This window comes from Hevea brasiliensis, chromosome 8 (assembly GCF_030052815.1).
Source record: "Hevea brasiliensis isolate MT/VB/25A 57/8 chromosome 8, ASM3005281v1, whole genome shotgun sequence".
Taxonomy (NCBI): domain Eukaryota; kingdom Viridiplantae; phylum Streptophyta; class Magnoliopsida; order Malpighiales; family Euphorbiaceae; genus Hevea; species Hevea brasiliensis.
Window position 1 is genome coordinate 98,532,349 of NC_079500.1, and position 19,880 is coordinate 98,552,228.

The 19,880-nt window shown below is 30.1% G+C and overlaps 1 pseudogene; it reads right to left on the minus strand.

The window, feature by feature from the left end:
* Positions 1–295: 295 nt before the first annotated feature.
* LOC110664306 (transcription factor MYB1-like) lies at positions 296–5,689 on the minus strand (annotated as a pseudogene).
* Between the last annotated feature and the right edge of the window lie 14,191 nt (positions 5,690–19,880).

Below are 19,880 nucleotides of genomic sequence, written 5' to 3' on the forward strand. Positions count from 1 at the left end.
CAAAATCCTTTGCATTCATTCACCTTTATCACGTGAAAAGAAAAAAGAAATTTAGTGACTCCCATTCAGCATAACTTCAGCAAAAGTAGCCTGGAAATTGGAATAAACCTTTGAACAACACATGGAACAAACATTTCTTCAACACAACCACTGGAAAAGCTTGTTCATTGACCGAGTCCTAAACTACTTTTGCTTGCTCAAGTAAATTACTTATGGCATATATAGAACAGAACAAGATTTATGGCCTGTAATGGACGGAGAAATCAAATGTAGTAGATTATCAGGACTTAAAATGTGAGCGCTGGAATAACTTGCATAAATAAATTTCAATCCTTAACTAATCAATTCTTAATACATTTTTTAGAAGCAGAATGTTAACAAAATGGCATCATCTCTTTGCTGACAGTTAAGGAGCCTCTTCACAAAATCATATTCTTAAACTTCTATAACCATGCAGACAATTGTAACAATATTGTAATTTTGATTCTATACTATTTCCCCAAAAAGCAAATCACAAAAGAAGCATCTATAAGTTCAGGTCAAGCTCTCCACTTCAGCTTGCATTGCAAAAGGTTGCACAGGCAGATGCTGATAAGGTATCTGTCATCATGCCCATCAATTTGTTTGTTCCCTCCTCATAGGGCATATGCCCGTTTCTTAAGTTCTGTTCTGGAATTCCCATTTGTGAGCCAACAGAAGCCCCTTGAGACATTCTAAAGCTTGCATTATTGCCAGATATCACACTGCTATTATTCTCAAGGCTTCTCTTGATCCATGCAATATTGTTCAAATCTGTAGCAATTGAAATTAATTCTTGACTTGAGAAAGCGGGAAGCTCCTCATATTCAACAAACTCGGGCCCCAACAATGAGCTCTGAAGATGGCCCCTACTTGGTGTTGCACAACAACCATACCCACATCGCAAAGGAACCATAGGATCAACATGAATATCTTCAAGGAATTTGCAGACTCCAAAGTCTGTTTTTGAAGATTGAACCAGAGGACCCTGAGTTGGAATTGTCCTTGAATACGCAGAGCCAATTTTTGGGCCACTAGGAGGATTATAAACACTAAATGCACTAACACGTGCCTTAGGACGAGGAAGGGTATGATGTACTTGTGGTTCAGCAGCAAAATCAAAATCATTTGTTTGAGGAACCTTGTGTTTTTGAGCTTTATCTTCTTGCTGGCTAGGTTGGTCATCTATTGTGCCATCTGTTCCTTCAGAGAGCTTGAAAGAATTGACATCACCAACTGACAGGGTTTCTTCTGATGATGCCTTAGTTTTATCACGGCTTGCATCTTCCATTGCATAATTAGGTCCTGGTTTAAACCTCCTGTGATCCATACATCTGCGCCTTAGAGTAGAATTCCAGTGATTCTTGATTGCATTATCTGTTCTACCAGACAGAAGCCTTGCAATTGCTGCCCATTTGTTTCCATGGATGGCATGGGCTGAAATTATAATACGATCCTCCTCATCTGTCAAATGCATAACATGTCCATCACACGTATGATTATTATTATTGAGTGCACAAATAAATAGAAAATATGTAGAAACTCATATCAATAAATATAAGAAATCAACCATTTATCCAATCTATCCACCAAATTCATAGAGTAATTTTCAAGTAACAAGATCTAAAACAAGCAGCATATACAAAGAAAATACAGTAATCCAAGTTCAACCATTTTCTTAGGAGAAATTATTCCCCAGTATGGGAGCATGCTCCCACTAGACTCAATTTCGTGTGGAGCCTGCTTCTGAGGCCAACCACTTTGTATCTAGGTAAAGCATAGCTCCCATCCCATATAATTATTTCATTTTTCATAGAACTATCAGACACAAGATATTACGGCCAGGCTCTTTTATCCAATTTTCACACTCAGATATTACTGCACTTGAACTGCATAATGCTAATTTTCATCACATTAGGCATAGTTCCAGCCTCCAAAATACCATAGTTTTTATTAACCAGAAAGCAGACATAAGAGTAGGCATCTGACATGACTAACCACTATCAAGCAAGGGGTCAAAGGGTGGAAGAAGAGAGAAATTACACTTATGAACCTAACAAAAATGACCAAACCCTTTTGTATCTTTCAATAATAAGCAAAATATCAGACAAATTCCAGCCAGATTATATCTGGCACTAACAACAGAAAAAAGATCTCTACCCTGTTCCTTTTCATTCCATTTATTATTTGGGTTCAGATTTATTGGTTGCCTAAATCTCACAGCTTGCATGATGAAAATTACCTGTGTTGAAATTTAGTAGTCAAAATTAAAAAAAAAAAAAAAAAAAAAAGAGAGGAACTTGAAGCTTAATTTCATGCCCTCCTTTTTTTTGTCAAAAAAAAAATCTTATGAAAATGAAGAACACCAATTAGCAAGTTCATTCAGCAACCTATCAACTGAGCAATTGGTTGATATCAGAAAAAATGAAGCAAGAAGAGAGATTTTCCAACCTGATGGCATTGGTGATGGGCTGATGGTGATGACATAAATATTGCTATACAACTTCCACTATCTATTTCTATTAATAACAAATAAATATATGAAATCATGCTATATCAAAACATTCCCCATCTTGAAAAGTCTCATACTCAAAGCATTATCATTCCTTATGCATCACATCACTTTCATGCATAAGCTAGATGTTCTCACATACACACACGTGATTATTATTCTCAACAGCCTTATACACTGCATTCTTTCCATGCGAAAAAGGGAAGGATTTCTAATGGATAATACCCATATCCAATATTTATGGCATGCTTGTGTAGAGGTTAGTGCCAATTATGGACCAAAAGTAAGCCAATCATTCTGATCAGTGATAACTGTCACATGATTTTTTATAAAAGAACACAGAAATAACAAGCAGAAAATTCCACGAGTCAAGATAGTTGCAAGAGTAAACATTTGCTGATAATTTCTGGTCATATTGTGTTGCAAACATCAAGCTCTACAAATAAGGCATCGTTCAGCTTGACTTTAACAACAATAGACAGAAGACCGAGCACATCGTGTGTGTGTGTGTGTGTGTGTGTGTGTGTGAGAGAGAGAGAGAGAGAGAGAAAGAGAGAGAGAAGTGCTAAGAATTTGTGATATTAAAAATATTTGTCCAAAGAAAAACTGTGTTCTCATTAAATGAGAAAACAAAACAGTGAATTAAAAAATTAAGAGTTTGTCATTAAGCTTACAATTAGCATGCAATTGAAGAAGTATATTTTAAACAATTTCCAAAAGCTTCATGGTTGGATGATTTATTTCTTGATTGAGAATAATTTAAAAAAAAAAAAAAGCATCAGATATGCCCATATATGAAAAGAGTGAAATACAATGCAAGTAACAACTTAATGAATGAAATCTCCCATAATAAGTTTCTTAATTACTTTAGATTTAGACATGCTTCTCTTATTTTAAACTTTATAGATCCCACAAAAGTCATGAAATTTCAACAATGCTATTGATCAAATATGGGCCAAAGACTACACACCAAGGGTGTGTGACAAGAGGGGCTTAATTTGGGTTCCTGCACAAACTTGCGCAATCTAAACGGGCAAGGCATGCCAGAGACCAATTTTACAGATTAGGGTGTGTATTGATCGGTGGAGACGCAAAATGTAATCCTACTTCAGCTGGGACTTCATTTTCTGATGTATTTAGATTCCTAATTACCTATAGTTTATTTGCTACTGAGTTTAGGACTTTAAAAAATTATTTCTATTTAAATTAGGTCTCTAAAACTTATTCCTAACTAGTTTACGATTTTTAAACTCCATAAATACATCATTAGCTACATTGTAGTCCTTATCAATTTTCCCCAGATTTTCAATAAAGCTATCTTGCTTTTCCATCAATTGTCTGTGTGCTTGAGAGTTGTATTATTTTATTTTCTTGAGATATTTGTTCGTGTCCTGATCTCTACACGTTGCATCAGCTATCATCACATGAGAAAACATCATTAGGAAAGCAATTGCTGGATGCAGCAATGAGCCAATAACAAAGCCAAGCATATATCAATACCCTTGCATAGGTGTGTTTTGTTGTGTCCACTTGGATTCTCTTTCAGAATGATCATGAACTACTCAAAAAGGAAACGAATCATCCTTATACAAAACCATTTTCTCCAGAATATGGACTTCAGGATACATCCTACTAGTTGATATTCTTTCATAATCAGTTCTCTTTCCGATTATGGCTCCAACTCATATCCAAGACCATCAACTATCTACACATAACCTACCTATATCTTTACTATCCATAACTGATGGAACAAATTGTTAAGCATTGTACTGTTTCACATAAAAATTAGCATTACAGAAGAATGTTAAAAAAAAAAAACAAGTGTAACCACTACATTCTATCGCATAATGCACATCACCTAATCGTTCTTTAAATAACTTAAAAACTCCTAGCTAGAAACAAAAAATGCTAAAAGTGGTGCTTGTCAGAGGTCATGATTATAAGCCAATTCATTTGTTACCAAACCTCATTTTTCTAGCATGCAGTACCATTTGGACCTTCACAACACAGAAGAATGTATGGACAAACAATAAAAATAAAGTGTAAGCCATAGCATTCTGCCAGGAATGTGATGCCACCTAATGATTCTTTCAAGAACTAAACACATGCTGCTTGTGTAGAACTATGGCTCATCTTGTCTACCTGGTTATTGGCGTCGCAAAATGCTAAGCCTGATCTTTTAATTATCTTCTATAAGAAAATAATAACCTTTTTCATGTTTCATATTGATGCAGGCATAAGAAAGACTTGATCTTTCAGTCATTTATAAGTAAGACAAGAAAATTGAGTATGGGATGTAATTGGATCATCAGATATGCAATTTGTAAACCTAGTCCAAAATCATAATTAGCCCTACAAGAGGGCCTCTTTCTAAAGCCAACAGACACTTGAATGCATCTATTCCAATTTCGTGCTCAAAGAAACAGAAAAGCTATCTAACAACTCAATAGTTGGACCATGATGAATGCTAGAAATCAGTGATTTTTATCCCCTCTGTTTCTACTAATGCTATCACAATATTAATTAAAACAAACACCAAACCAAACATCTATCCAAAAACAAAATAACCACAATGTATTAACATAAATTCAATAATTAACTCCACAAAACTCCTATCAGATCAATCCCACAAAACCCTTCAAAAACCAAAACCCTTCAAAAACCAAAACCACAAAAACCAAAATAGACCCATGAACACACAAAGCAAAGGGATTATATTTACCTGTGAAAGGCTTTCGCTTGAGGCAAGGGTCTAGCTGGTTACACCATCTAAGCCTACAAGATTTCCCAGAACGACCAGGAATTCCCCGGGCGATCAAGCTCCAATTCCTAGCACCAAACTTACTCACCAGCTGAGTCAAAATCGCGTCTTCATCAGGCGACCAAGGTCCCTTAACTCTACTACTCACAACACCACCACCACCACTACTACCACCGCCTCCGGACCCACCAGCACCACCCCCAAGTTCCACCGACTGAGCAGCACCCCCGACTTCCGAGTCATCCGCGGTTGGCGAACGGGAAAAAGGGGTCTTGCTGTCGTCCTCCTTCATCATTGTATCACCCTCAGTTGGGTTTTGCATTTTCCTTTGTGTGTTTCTATGTACCTACCTGCCTAACAGCAACTGGCCACACTAGGAACGAGGAAGTTTTTTTTTTTCTCTTCAGGCCAATGTCTCGCCTTTCATTTTTCCCATTTTGTACGGAACTTTTATAAAATCCCCCCCTTGTCCCCAGTTTTGCCCCTTATACGGCGCCGTTTGTTCTTCTGTCTCAATTCTCCTCGTTGACTTCGGTTGACTCGGATTAGCTTTTTATACTTTGGTGGAAAGTGGGACCGAATTAGAGTATTTAAATTACGCATTCACCCTCACAATTGGGTGGATTTGCTGGAAGTATGTGTTACGTTATGTCGTAAATAAAGAGAAGTTGTTGGGTTGCAAGTGGGTTCTGTTATTGGCAGGCCAGAGAAACCGCCCAAGAGTTTGAAAGTTTGTGAAAATATTGGAATCGTAATTTTCTGACGGATTTACCCTTAGTTTGTTATTCGGCCAAATCATCGATACTAGTAATGGAAGATTCTGTATCACCGACGCAAGGTGAGTATCCATTCCTATAAATGGAGAAATTTTTTTATTAAAAATATTTTTTATTCATAATAAATCTCTTTCATATAAGTAGATTAAAAATTATATTTTATTTATTTTTATTAAAGTTTTAATATAATTCATAACATTAAAAATTATATTTTATTTATTTTTATTAGAGTTTTAATATGGTTAATTAAAATTTATTGATTTTAATATAATTGTTAATGAAATTATATTAAAATTCTCTCTTATAAATATACTGTTTCCTTTGAAATAAATCTTTTCTAATAAAAAAATTTAATTAAATTTTCAAAAAATTATATTTATTTTTATTCTTTTAAAAATAAAAAAAATTTACTTTAAAAAAATTTAATTTTTTAAATCTAAACATGATAATTAAAAAAATAATTAAATTAAATTCTTGTAAAATTTGACATTCTAAATAAGGGTTAAGTTAATTTCAATATGTGTCTGTTTGATATTAAAATTAGAGGGTAAAAATTGTTTTTTAAGAAAAAAATATTATTTTAAATATTATTAAAAAAAAATTTAAAAAATTATTTTATTATTTTAATATTTTATGATTAAATTTTATTAAATTTAATTTTAATTTATTTTTTAATATTTCCTATTAGTATATATATATATATATATATATATATATATATATATATATATATATATATATATATATATATACTCCTCTTTGAAGAATAATAAACATTAAAAGTTGAATTCTTAATTTCAGTTCAAAAGGAAAGATTAATTATATTATTAATTGAAGTCTATTTGACAAAAGAAATGACAAAATCTATATTTAATTTAGTTTTTAAAATACAAAAATCACTTAAAACAAGAAATCATAGGTTTTTGATAACACATTTAATGTATAGTTGTAATTGTGAAGACCCACATGTGCACTGGCCCAAGCCCATGTTGGCCATTGTGAAAAATGTATTTTCCCTATTACATTCACAAGTTTAACATTTTCTGAAAAGAAATTAGGCCCAGTTTATGAAGCCCATTTTAAATAAGTCTCTCTTATCCTCTTGTACCTCACATCTCATGTCCCAATTGTAATGGTAGTGTAAAAAAAGTTTAAAATATTTTTAACTTTTTATTCAATTTGACTTAAAATTTTAATTTAAACTCAATTTAATAAAAAAAATTGAACTCTTTAATTTTTAAAATTAAATTAAAAAAATAAAAAATTTAGTCTCAAAAATAGAGAAATTGAACTTCTTAATTTTTTTATTTAAATTAAGAAATCAAGAAATTTTATCTATAAATTTTAATTTTTGAGCTAAATTAAATTTAAATTGAAAATTTTGAGTTAATTTAAATAAAAAATTAAAAATAAATTAAATTGAACTTCTCCAATAAATATGAAAGCTAAATTAAACATTTTACTATTAAAAGAAAAAGTTAGCTGAAATTAATTATTAATGGTGAGTAGTTATTAAAAAAAAGTTAAAAATTTCAACTTTCAATAGTACAATTTTTAATTTTTGAAAAGCTAATTTAAAATATAATTGTTTAATAAATAAATTGTTAATTATATACATATATAATTTAAAATATATTTAAAAATATATATATATTTCAATAATAGTAATATATCAATCAAAACCTTAATAAAAAAGAAGAAATGGGTAACCAGCATTCATTGCATGTCACTGACTTTCCTTTTCATTTCATTGTCTCCAAAATGCATTAGCTATCTTATCACTATTATAGCTTAAATGCCCAGACATGAAATTGTGGAAGTCTCTTTCAGCTGAGGGAAGGAACAAGATTAATGGACGAGTCTATAATTCATCTCACTTAATTAAGGTGCTGAGTTGTTTGATTGTCTTCCTTGTCTCATCGTTTATGGAAGCTATTAATTTTCGATTGTTCCCTCTAACCACCTGTCTGAATTACAATTTCTTTTGATAATAACATCAATTTGAATTTCACAGTTCATCCCAAACTGGCTTTTATTATAATAATTATCTCTTTCTTAAAAGAGATGCTGGATACTTAATTGGCTCTTGCAATAATGCAAGAGTTTTTGTAGCATAATAAGTCACAATTTCTTTACTATGTGTGTGTGTATATATATATATATATACAAGGAATTAGATATTGAAGGATGTACATATCAAAAACTACAAAATCTCAATGATATTCACCTTGAATATACAATGTAGACATGGAAAAATACAATTTTAAAATCATTTAAAGAAAACATTTGGTCTTAAATTTTGCTCGGCTAACAATTTTTATGGTAGCATTTAATGTTTTAATCATGGTCAAAATATATTTACTTTGAACATACTAAATCGATATAAAAAAATACACCCTTAAAATCGTTTAAAAAAATATTTAGTCTTTGACCCTGTTTAGCAACAGTTTTTAAGGTAATATTTAATATTTTGACTATATTTTTCTTATCTATACTGTTCGGTGACATAGTATTTAACAGTTATATAAATAGTTAATCAACAACTAATATCTAACAGCTAACATTAAGTAAAATAATTACAATTATTAAGACAACTAACAACTAATAGAACAACTAATATTATCGAACAGAGCCTCAATGTGTAAAACCTGACCTAGAATATCCTAATTGTAAGAAACAAAAACTAAAGAATCTGTCTCAATCAAGTGGTCCAAGGCTTCACTTCGCTCTCAAAATCTTTTCCTTTTCTGATATTTGCACAAACTTTTACAGGCAAAGGAAGCATATAATTTCTTAAAGACGAAGAAGAGATCAAAAGGCAAAGAAAGAAAGAAAGAAAGAAAGAAAGAGCTCATTACTTTAGGCATAACCAAAGCAATAGATGAGGGAACTAAGCAAAATATATAACCACACATGCATGATTTCCAACCAACCAAAGTGCATGGGCCAAGTAATTCCCCCGTAACCCATAATCTCGAAAAGCGAAAGAGAAAAAAGAAGACCCAAATTTAAAGAAAGGACCACACGCATCAAAATTAGGTGCATCAAAGGGCCAGTTATCACCTTTTTATGGGCGACCATGCATAGATGCCCCGCCAATGCGTTTGTGATTTGTGGCTGGCAATGATCTCTCACTCTCTCCTTTAACATGACTCAGATTTGAAGAATCCTTTGTAAATTGAAAAACATAGAGACATCAGTTCTTGAAAGCCAGAGGCTAGGAAGAATGTTTTTGTGGCAACTATAGGACTTGGTGGTACCAAACATCTATGTGAAAGGGAAAGGAGAAAACCCATGCCTCAAAAATAACAAGAAGAAATCAATATAGGATTGTATTTTAACTTCCATCCATTTCATCACATTAACACAAACTTTCATATGATTATGGCTTCTTAATTAACTAATTAATTAAAATAATTCAATTCAAAAGCTTTTCTTTTTGTATTATCGAGGAAATTTTCAGACCAACCCACGTATTAATTAAAACTATGTGTTACTTCAAGTGAATTTAAGAATTTATCCTTCACACTCAACTCATAAATTTAAAAATTCAAATTTTTATAAATATAAGTTTAAATATCAGTTTTATATTTAAGACTGTGAAATTTTGAATTTGAGTCACAGTTAAAATCAATTATATAAAAAAAAATTCTTTCTCTAATATAAATCTTCTATGGAAGCATGCTCTAACTAAGCAAATTACAAGTCAAATTCAAATTAAGATGTTTAAATACAAATAATATAGCATTAATTCATGTCCCACTTCCTACACTTGCACACCTGATTGAAAGCTATATGGAAGTCACTCCAAACAAATTAGGAGTAGGGCCAGATTGGTGGGGTAAGTGTGTGTCCTTAGCACTTATTGAATGGTCCTAACAAGACCCTCCTAATTGGGTCCATGAGACATTGAAAATTCATCTGCAACTGCTAGTGAAACTGTTCTTCTGATAACTAGTCATTTACATCATTAGGGTTTTTCAATTTCCAATAATTAAAACCCTAGGGCATCTTTCTTTTTCTATTTGTTTTGTTCTCTCCACAAGTTGTAGCATTGAATGATCTATAACATTTTCAGACCTAGAAAATTGCAGATCCCAGCATGCCTATTTTGAATTTTGAACTTCATTTTTTTACATATGTTCAACTCATGATTTCACCCTAACTAATTAATTATAATTGTACCGATTAAATAAATCCGATGAATTTTTAGCATAATAGTATTAAAAATTACAGAATTATAAATTTTTGAATTCAAATTTCAATTCGAATCAAATGAACAAGATTTTACTAATTGAAGCATTCATGCATGAACACATATTGCTCTTTCTGCCACATATAAGTTACCGCATTACTTTAGCTGATCCCAAAAGGCTAGTAGTCTTCTTCACTTGGCTGTACAAAGTTATTGCATCCCATATTTTTTTATCAACTTGAAAGGAAGACTTTTGGTGCAAGACACCAGGAAGATAAGGCCTGGCAATTGCAGGTTAAAATGTTAGTACTCCTAGACCAGCATATACTACCATGGAAATCAAGATGCAAGACTACAGCAAAATTATATATATATATATATATATATATATAATATCAATAATATGTACACTTATCTATATGAATTTTTAGTTCTTGTCCACAACTCTTGATCCAAATATAGAGGCAGAACATTAATTTATTTTTTCCTTTCTTTTTTTTTTTTCCATCTGATAATAAAGAATGATGCCAGAAGTTGTGGTCCATTGCCTTTGAAACATCCAATGAAGAAATAGTTGTAAGAGGGTAAAACACAGTAGGACCACCAAATGATAATGTCAAATGATACAAAAGAAAGAAACCAAAAAAATTTGAAAAGGAAAACAATGAGAAGAAAATACAATTTATCATCAATAAGGGTTTTCACTATATATGCACATACACATATACATATGAGTGCTAGCTAGCTGCTGCTGCTGCTGCTGTTCCTGCTGCCTCACTAGGATATGATCATGGAAAATGCAGAAAGAAATAATAATAATAATAATAATAATAATAATAGGTGACATATCATCATAAGTACCCATTGAGCTGAAGAGTCCATTTCTAACATTGAATCCAAACAAGAAAGAACCGTGTGTGGAAGGTTAGTTTATCCAATATGCAAGAATACGGCAGGGTTCCCTTGAAGGTTTTTGTGGAGTATCAGATGGGTAACAACCACTGCGTGGATATAAAATTCATGTCCTGCAAAGAAGGAACATGGGTTCTCACATATGCTCCCTTGTGATGGATACAAGCCAAGATACAACCAAAAATCCTCCTTTCAAAATACTGTATATTGGACAGAATCAGCCAACCACAATATATATTACCCCACTATCTACGTGAGAGTGAGAGGGAGAAAGTGTAAAGTAAACATATGGTGGTGGGGTCTGTAGAGCACCATAGAAAGCCCTGCACTGTGCTTGTGGTCCATTTATGCTTCACTAGTGTGGACAAGATCTAGCACCATACATCATAATCTAAAGTGGTCAACTTGGAAATTTAGAGATCATGGCTCTTCCATCCAATGGCTCATATAACTTGTTCTGATGCCTTGTTGCTGTAGCTAATCAATCACCATTGATATAGCTTCTGTTTCCTTACTTCAAATTCTCTTCAAGCTGGCTATACATACAAAAACATTAGCTTGGAACTAGCTTGCTTGCCTTCTCCCATCACTTTTCTAGTTATAAGAAACCAACAAGATGTGTATGTGCCAAAAAAAAAAAAAAAAAAAAAAAAAAACAACCAACAAGATGTGATTTGTATTTATGCTAGGAACAAGAAGGTGATGGAAAGCTAAGATTTAATAGAATTTATTCCATTGCCAATTTTATGAAGCATTTGTATGATATTGCTACATCAAAAATAGAAGCGTGCCCTTAGCTACATGGCTACCAACCCATTTCTTTTTTTTTTTTTTTTTTAAGAAAAAAAGGAAAAAATAATCTCCTCAAATATTTATTTATTTATTTATAAAATTTTTTATTGAATATAAGGCACACATGGAAAGTACTTCTTTTTATCCTGTTCCCATTCAATCTCAATGATCATACATATCTTTATTCACAAGGATTCTAGCTAATATATTTTAGCACTCTCTAAAATCTCATATAATACATATAAAGGATTGAGAATTCAACTTCAGAATTTATGTTTAAATCCGTTTATTTTAGGTTTGGATAGATAATTGCTTATTTGCAGAAAGTAAATTGGAGAAAAAAAAAAGTGAGTAGAATCATAAGGAAAGTAAAATTTCTATAAAAAGAAAAATTATTATTTTTCTTACAATTTTTTTTTAGGAAAAAGAAAGGAAATGAAGTTATTTGTTTATTTTTAATATTTTGATGGAAAAAAAAATAGAGGAACGAAAATTATTATATTTTTATTATTATGCTTATATCGAATTAAAAAAATTATATTAAAAAATAACTATGAGAAGTAAAAAAGACACAAAAAAAATTAACATTGTATTATACTATTTTCCACCCAATTTGGGTGGAAAACAAAATAGATCAACATTTTACATAAATTCTCACTTTTTTTTTTCTTCTCTTTTCCATTTTATACAAAACAAAGAATTAAACTTTTAATTTTTTATCCCTATTTTTTCTAATAAAATAAGAAAATTACTTTTTTTCTATATTTTTTCTTTTTTTCTCATTACAAAACATGTCTTTATAGTATTTTTTAATTGTTGCATTTCTTTTCCAATTTTTTAGAAATATAAGATTTTTTGAAAGTAGAGTAAAAGAACATGTACATATAATCAAAATGACATATCAAAATAAAAGATAAATATTTATATTTATATAAAAATCAAAATTCCTATATATATATATACATATTCATAGATAATGGCCCATGATACCCACAGTTATAATTCGTGACACACGTTGTTTAACCTAAAGATTTTTCTAATCTATCAATGAGTTACCAACTTATTGGCTTTTTTCATTAATTTGTATAAAAAAATTACTGCCCTTTTTGGTCGGCACTAGCAATCATATACTCATATTGAAAGTTCTCTTTGTAATTTTCATCAGTGATTGTCCACCCGTTGACTGCTTACCAAAAACATCATAATTCCACCATTTTAACTATCACAATTTTAAAGTTTTATTTTTCAATTCAATAAATTAATAGAATATCACAATTAATTAATTTTCACAAATCATTACATTTATTTCCTCATTAAATATAAATTATTCATATTAATATTATAAATTTTACAATATATATATATAGCTTTATGATATATATAATCTTAAAATTTAAATTTAATTAGTAAAATTAGAATAAAGATATATATTAGTCTTTTGAAATTTTACATCACTTATGAAAAATATATGTGTATAAGATACATAACTTAGCATGTCTTAATAAAATTTTCATAATATTATTAAGACTGTGTATTATCCTTGTCCTCTTGTGTGTTTTCTTTTTCTGAAAAGGCCAAAATTGTGCTTGTGCGATATGGTGTTGCATGCTATATTTCGGGTGTCTTTGCGCATGAGAGCTGCTCTTTCGGAATCTCGCATCATTTGTAAATATTTTATATAGGATATATAATTTAATATGTCTTGACAAAAATAACATAGTTTTATTAAAGGGTGTGTGTTGTTTCTATTCTTTATATGTATATGATTGATATTTTTTATAAAATTATCATGATTTTATTAAGAAATGTGTATTGTCTTTATATATTGTTTATATATTCTCTGTAAAATAAATAAATAAATAAGACTATGTTTGGCATTAAAAAAAATTGACATAATAGAATGAAAATTACGTAACGTAATTAATTATATTCAAAGTAATGTAATTACATTATTACTTATTTTGATTTTTTTATTTATTACCAATATTATTACTATATCATTGCTACTACTACCACTACTCTTATTCTGTCACAACCACCATCACTTAACTACCATCATCACCATTTAAATATTTTTACCTTTATGACCACCTAGCCATCACCGCCACCGCTACTTGATTTTGCTACCACTACTTCATTTTGCCACCACCACCACTACCAGCTAACTACAGCTATTACTACTACTATCACTCAACTATCAATCACTACAATTATTACTATTTATTATTGACGTTATAAATAAATTAAATATTAAAATAAGAATTATCATTATATTATATTTTATAACTACAAAAAAAATATAATGATAATTATATTATATTATATTATAATTTTAATTACATTATATAATTAATTACATTACATGATCTTCTACTATACATTTTTTAGAATTGTTTAATATTGCTGATAAAAGGTCATTATGCGGTGAAATGCAGTATGTTTTGGGATTAGCAACCTCAATCAAGTGATGAAATTATGGCACCTTCCCCTTTCCTAAATCACTTTTACCTACATGAAAATGACGACTAATTCTAAGAAATTATTTGAGTATTTTATTTAATTTAATGATTAGAAATTTCTTACATAGGAGGAAAACATCATTGTGACTTGAGTTTATTAATTATTATTTTTATTCAAATCTTACAAACCTCTAATTCTACTTGAGTTTGCAACCCATGATAACAAAATATATTTAACAACCACTTATTTTATATATGTGTTTCATCATACGAAGGAATGATATATATGATAATATGATTGACCTAAAACTATATCTTTAGTGGATCCAAAGCATTTAAGAAGTAAGATTAAAATTAATAATGATTATGTGTGTCACACATTGCAGTCCATCTCTTTGACTATGTAAACCATATTGTATATATATATTTTTTTAATGTAAAGGGAAATTGGGAATGTATTCCTTGTGGACTTAGCATAAGAAAGGGAACATGGAATGGACCACTTGACATTCATAAAAATAAGCAAACAATAAAATAAAAATTAATAAATATTGCCACCCAACTTGTTGGGGGTATTTCTCAGAAGAGATAACTGATCCACTTCTGCTATAACCTTTTCCATGTGTCTTGTTTGTTAAAGAATGGGATCTTCAAATAAATAAATAAATAAATAAATTTAATTTGCAAAAACATTTCCTCATGAATAATTGTTATATCTAAAGGAATAGTAATTAAATATTTTTTTATTTATTAAAATATTCTTTTATATTCATTTTACAATTTATAAAAAAAAAATCCTTTGAATTTGAGGCTACTTCTCCCAACAACACCTTCTCCCAACAACACCTTCTCTAGGAATTATTTCTTGTCTAAATCGGATTTATTATAGATCAGAATACAACTATGTGAGATTCATATATTTAATAAAGAAATCACATCATATATTTTATATATTAAATTTATAGTAGATTGAGTTTAAATAAAAAAAATTCATAATTAATATAATTTAAAATAATGAAAAATAATTATAATAATTGAAAAAAAGAAATTTTAAATTTTAGTCATTTTTAGAGCACTTAGTCTCTTTTATATTGAACGCTCCCCCTCTACCCACTTTCCTCTACACTAAAGAGAAAATGGAGAGAGAGAGAGCGAGGGAGAGAGAGAGAGAGTTTAAAGATATTTGCTTGTTGGTTTTCTACTACTGCAACTAGAGGAGACATCCAAAGGGATCGCATTGATCCTAAACTTAGCTCTCCCATAATTCAATCTTTTGGATCATGCTATCCCTTTGGATTCCTCCTTTGGTAGCTTCTATAAACATGGGGTTTTCATGGTGGTGCAGTACCTCGCTCTTGTCATGCATCACCACCACCACAACCGTCACCACCAGCTTATCACCTTGTATCTGAAGCCAAAACTGCCGGAGAACAACCCAGTATCGAAGTATATGAAGAGAATACAGTGCAAATACTGATAGATGAGTAAGTTATATACACATAATTTTTACCTTTGTTTTGTTTACATGTTCTTTGGTTGAGCTGTGCTTTAATTTTCATGTATGAAACTTTAATTATGGGTTTCTTTTTCAATTAATTTTTTAAAATAATCTTGCGAAAATCTCCAATCAATATTGCATCATGTGAACAACTTTATCAATTCTTGATGTGTATATCTTTTTTAAAAGAATAAATTATATATGTAAATGAAACCCTGCAACTTGGAAACCCAAAATCCCACATGAATTCACTGGATAAGAATACAAATTCACTAAGAAATGGAGAGATCAGTTCCAAGAAGGTACGCTCTACTTATTCTTGATGTAAATTTACAGTTGTGAATGAATGTAAAGTAATTACTAATTAATTCCCCACACACATACACTACTAATGTTTTAAGCTGAGAAAGGTGAAATTAAACCAAGAATTTATACATAATTCCATGTTTCAGAAACATGTGAAAACAATAAATTATATATCTTTTGAGCTAGGATCTTATTTTTCTTTCTTTAAAAAAAAAATATCAGTTATTTTCAAGCAATTAGTATGGAGGTGGAATCAATATGTTATCTATGGTGGAGGTTCTTGGGCACTTATTTCACACACCTACACCCACCCACCTCCCTCCTGCCTACACATTTTGCACTACACCTTATTATTTTCTATAAAACATGCAAATTAATGAAGCAATTCTTTGGGGAATTTGAGTGAAGGGATTCTTTTCTTCCCCTCTCTTTTGCAGCTTATTTTTTGCTTACATACACATATATTTTGTCTCTTGTAAATAGGTTTGAGTTTTTTTTTTTTTTTTCTTTGAATGAATCAAGAATCATCATTAACAATATAATCAAGTGGAAGCTAGCTATTTGATAAAACAGTGACCCCATATGTAGTGAATACAATAATTTCAACAGGCATTGACAGGAACCTAATTGCCCCATTTCTGGAAACTTTAGATCATTACATACTTCCAACAAATTGATTTCACCTTTTCAAAAAGTAGCTTTTTTTTTCCTCCTCCTCTTCTTCTTCTTTTTGCTTCTGTACTCATAGAAATGACTTAAAACACTAAAATTAATTGCAGAAAAAATGCAAGTTTTTATAGTTTTCTGGCTCAGCCTATAACATGTGTTGATGTTACTTTCTGCTTGCCTAATTAGCCATCCCTAAAAGCTATGAATGTTGAGTCAAAAAGTCCTTAAACAGACTAGCATGGCCATGTTTCATGCTTGTGTGGCCCTGGGTCAAGAATCCAAATCACATGGTTTGAAGACTTTAATTAGAATCCAAGGCAGTGCAAGATGATATTCAAGGAGTTCTTTTTCCACTTTGGGCCTCAGATTGAGTGTCCCAAAGTCAAAGAATCATCCACATGTGGTGAGAAAGCTAAAAAAAAAGTCCTTTAAACCTTGCCCTAATTTTCAAATAAAGTCTCTTTTTTGTGATCAATCCTAGCTAGCTAGCACATGACACCCAACATTCTATAGTAATCTCTCTTACCCATTTGATGATATCTCTTTTTTTCACATGGCCTCAACCTTGCAGCATTCACAATCCTATTTTTAATCACCAACTCAAGCATTTGATGCATTTCTTATTCAATAATTAGAAAGCACACCCTTAAATCAGCATGAAAATGGAACTTTTCCCCTACAAATGTACATTAACCTTTTGCTTTTCATGTAAAAATGGTTACATATATTATGAGCTACATAATTGTGTCTAGTATAGTCAATTTTCCACATTTTTCAAATAGTTAATTAGGTATTTTTTTAGGATAATTAAGTAGATGGTTTGTTTAAAAAATTATAAGATGTAATAATCCTTACAAAAAAAAAACAAATTTCTATGAGACTAATTATCATGCCAATCTTAAATTTCAAGTCATTATTCATCATGAACTAAATCTTAGAATATATATATGTATACACACACACACATGCTATAGCAATGTAATAAAATTTATAATATCTTGCAAAGATTCATTCTATTTTATTGTATTTTATGAACAAATTAATAGATTGTATCTACCATATATACTTTTTGAAAAATTAATTAATATTAATATGAACATATAGCCCTCTTCGATTGATTCTTATCTCATGTCAACTCTATTTATAAAGTTCCTAGCAAGTTTGATTGAGAAATTCTAAATATCAAATCATCAAAACTTAATTTCATAATTTTTTTTAATTTCTTTTAAAGGGTTTGGAGATTTTTTTTTTATATACGAATTAAGCATACTTAGAATTTAATTTCTTTTATATAATACACATAGATCTTCTTTACACTTAAATATATATATCTCACTAATCAATAAATAAGATATTAGCTAAAATTATGACAAATTTCACAGATAAATGTATATTTACAATTTTTTATTAATTAGGTGTACAAACATCCTACAATAGATAAGAATTTTTCCTATATATAATATGGGAATAGATGCATGTGTTATGCTTTACATGATCATTAATTAATATGTATTATTGTGGGATTGGAAATTGTGCCATTACATTCAACTATTCAAGCATATGGACCTAACTAAACCTACATTTGCTTTGGTAATTAGGTATAATTTATATATAGTAGGCCGAGCTATGGTGAATTTTAATTTCATAGCCATTTAAAAAAAAAAATATAGTCCCAATTCTTCAATGAAATGAATGAGAATAATTAAAATATTATAATAAATAAAGGTAAAAAGAAATGTGTACATATTGATCTTAATTTAAGAATTAGAAAATTAAAATTAAATAATTTAATTTTAGTTAATTTTAATTAAATAAATTATTAAATTTTTATTTTTTATAAAATTAAAAAAAAATAATTTTAACTTAAAATTGAATGAAATTAAGAATATTAATTCTGATCGATTCGATTTTAATTGATTTTAATTAAATTAATATAATTTTAATTAGAATTTCATTTCAAATCAAACGGCGTCAAGTCTACCCTTAAGGCCGAAAGGGTTAAGAATTTTTTGGACACACAAGCGTACAAATTGTCTTAAAACGTGAAAATATGTAGTACAAAATGTCTCCTTCTTGGACTACATAGGCTCCATCAAGGACACAAAAACTGCCAAAAGGTTGAAAATTTATTAAAAAAAAAAAAAAAGAAAAATTAGGCATGATTTTAATTCCTTAGTCCTTCTTCTCAAAGGAATTGGATTCTCCTTGCCTGGGGACCCATAATTTCTCTCTTTTGTGTGAAACTCATTTATATGAATCAAGAGGCTTATTTGATTGAGATTTTTTCTAAATTGGGTTAATATTATGAGTTTAAGTCCAATGAAGTGAGATTGATTGATGAAACATGAGAAATTTTCAAAGAGAGAAGCATAATTATGTTTGATTAACAATAAATTTTAATTTAGTAGAATTAAATTTATTTTTTAGTGAGTGTTGGGCACTGAAAGAGTCGTATGTATCTAAGATAAGAGTTACATATATGAGAATGTTAAGGTGGATGAGTGACCATACTAGACTAGATAAAGTCCGTAATGAAAGTATTAGAGAAAAGATAGGAGTGGTGCCAATTGAAGATAAGTTGAGAGAATGGAAATTAAGGTGGTTTAGTCATGTGAAGCGTAGACATACGAAAGCTCCAGTTAAACAAGTAGAGTACATTAGGTTAGAGAATAGAAAGAAAAAAAAGGGGTAGACCTAAATTGACTTGGAGGAGAGTAGTACAACATGACTTAGAAGCATTACACATGTCTGAGGATTTAACCCAAGATCGTTCAGAGTGGAAAAAGCGAATTCATATAGTCGACCCTAAATTTTTGGGATAAAGGCTTAGTTGAGTTGAGTTGAGTTAAATTTATTTTTTAATATTATAATTTTTGAATTCGAATGTGAACCAGGAAAAAAAAATAATGCCAGAAACATTATTTATTATTAATATATTTTAAAAAATAGCATGGTATAAAATGGTTTCATAATCTTTTCTTA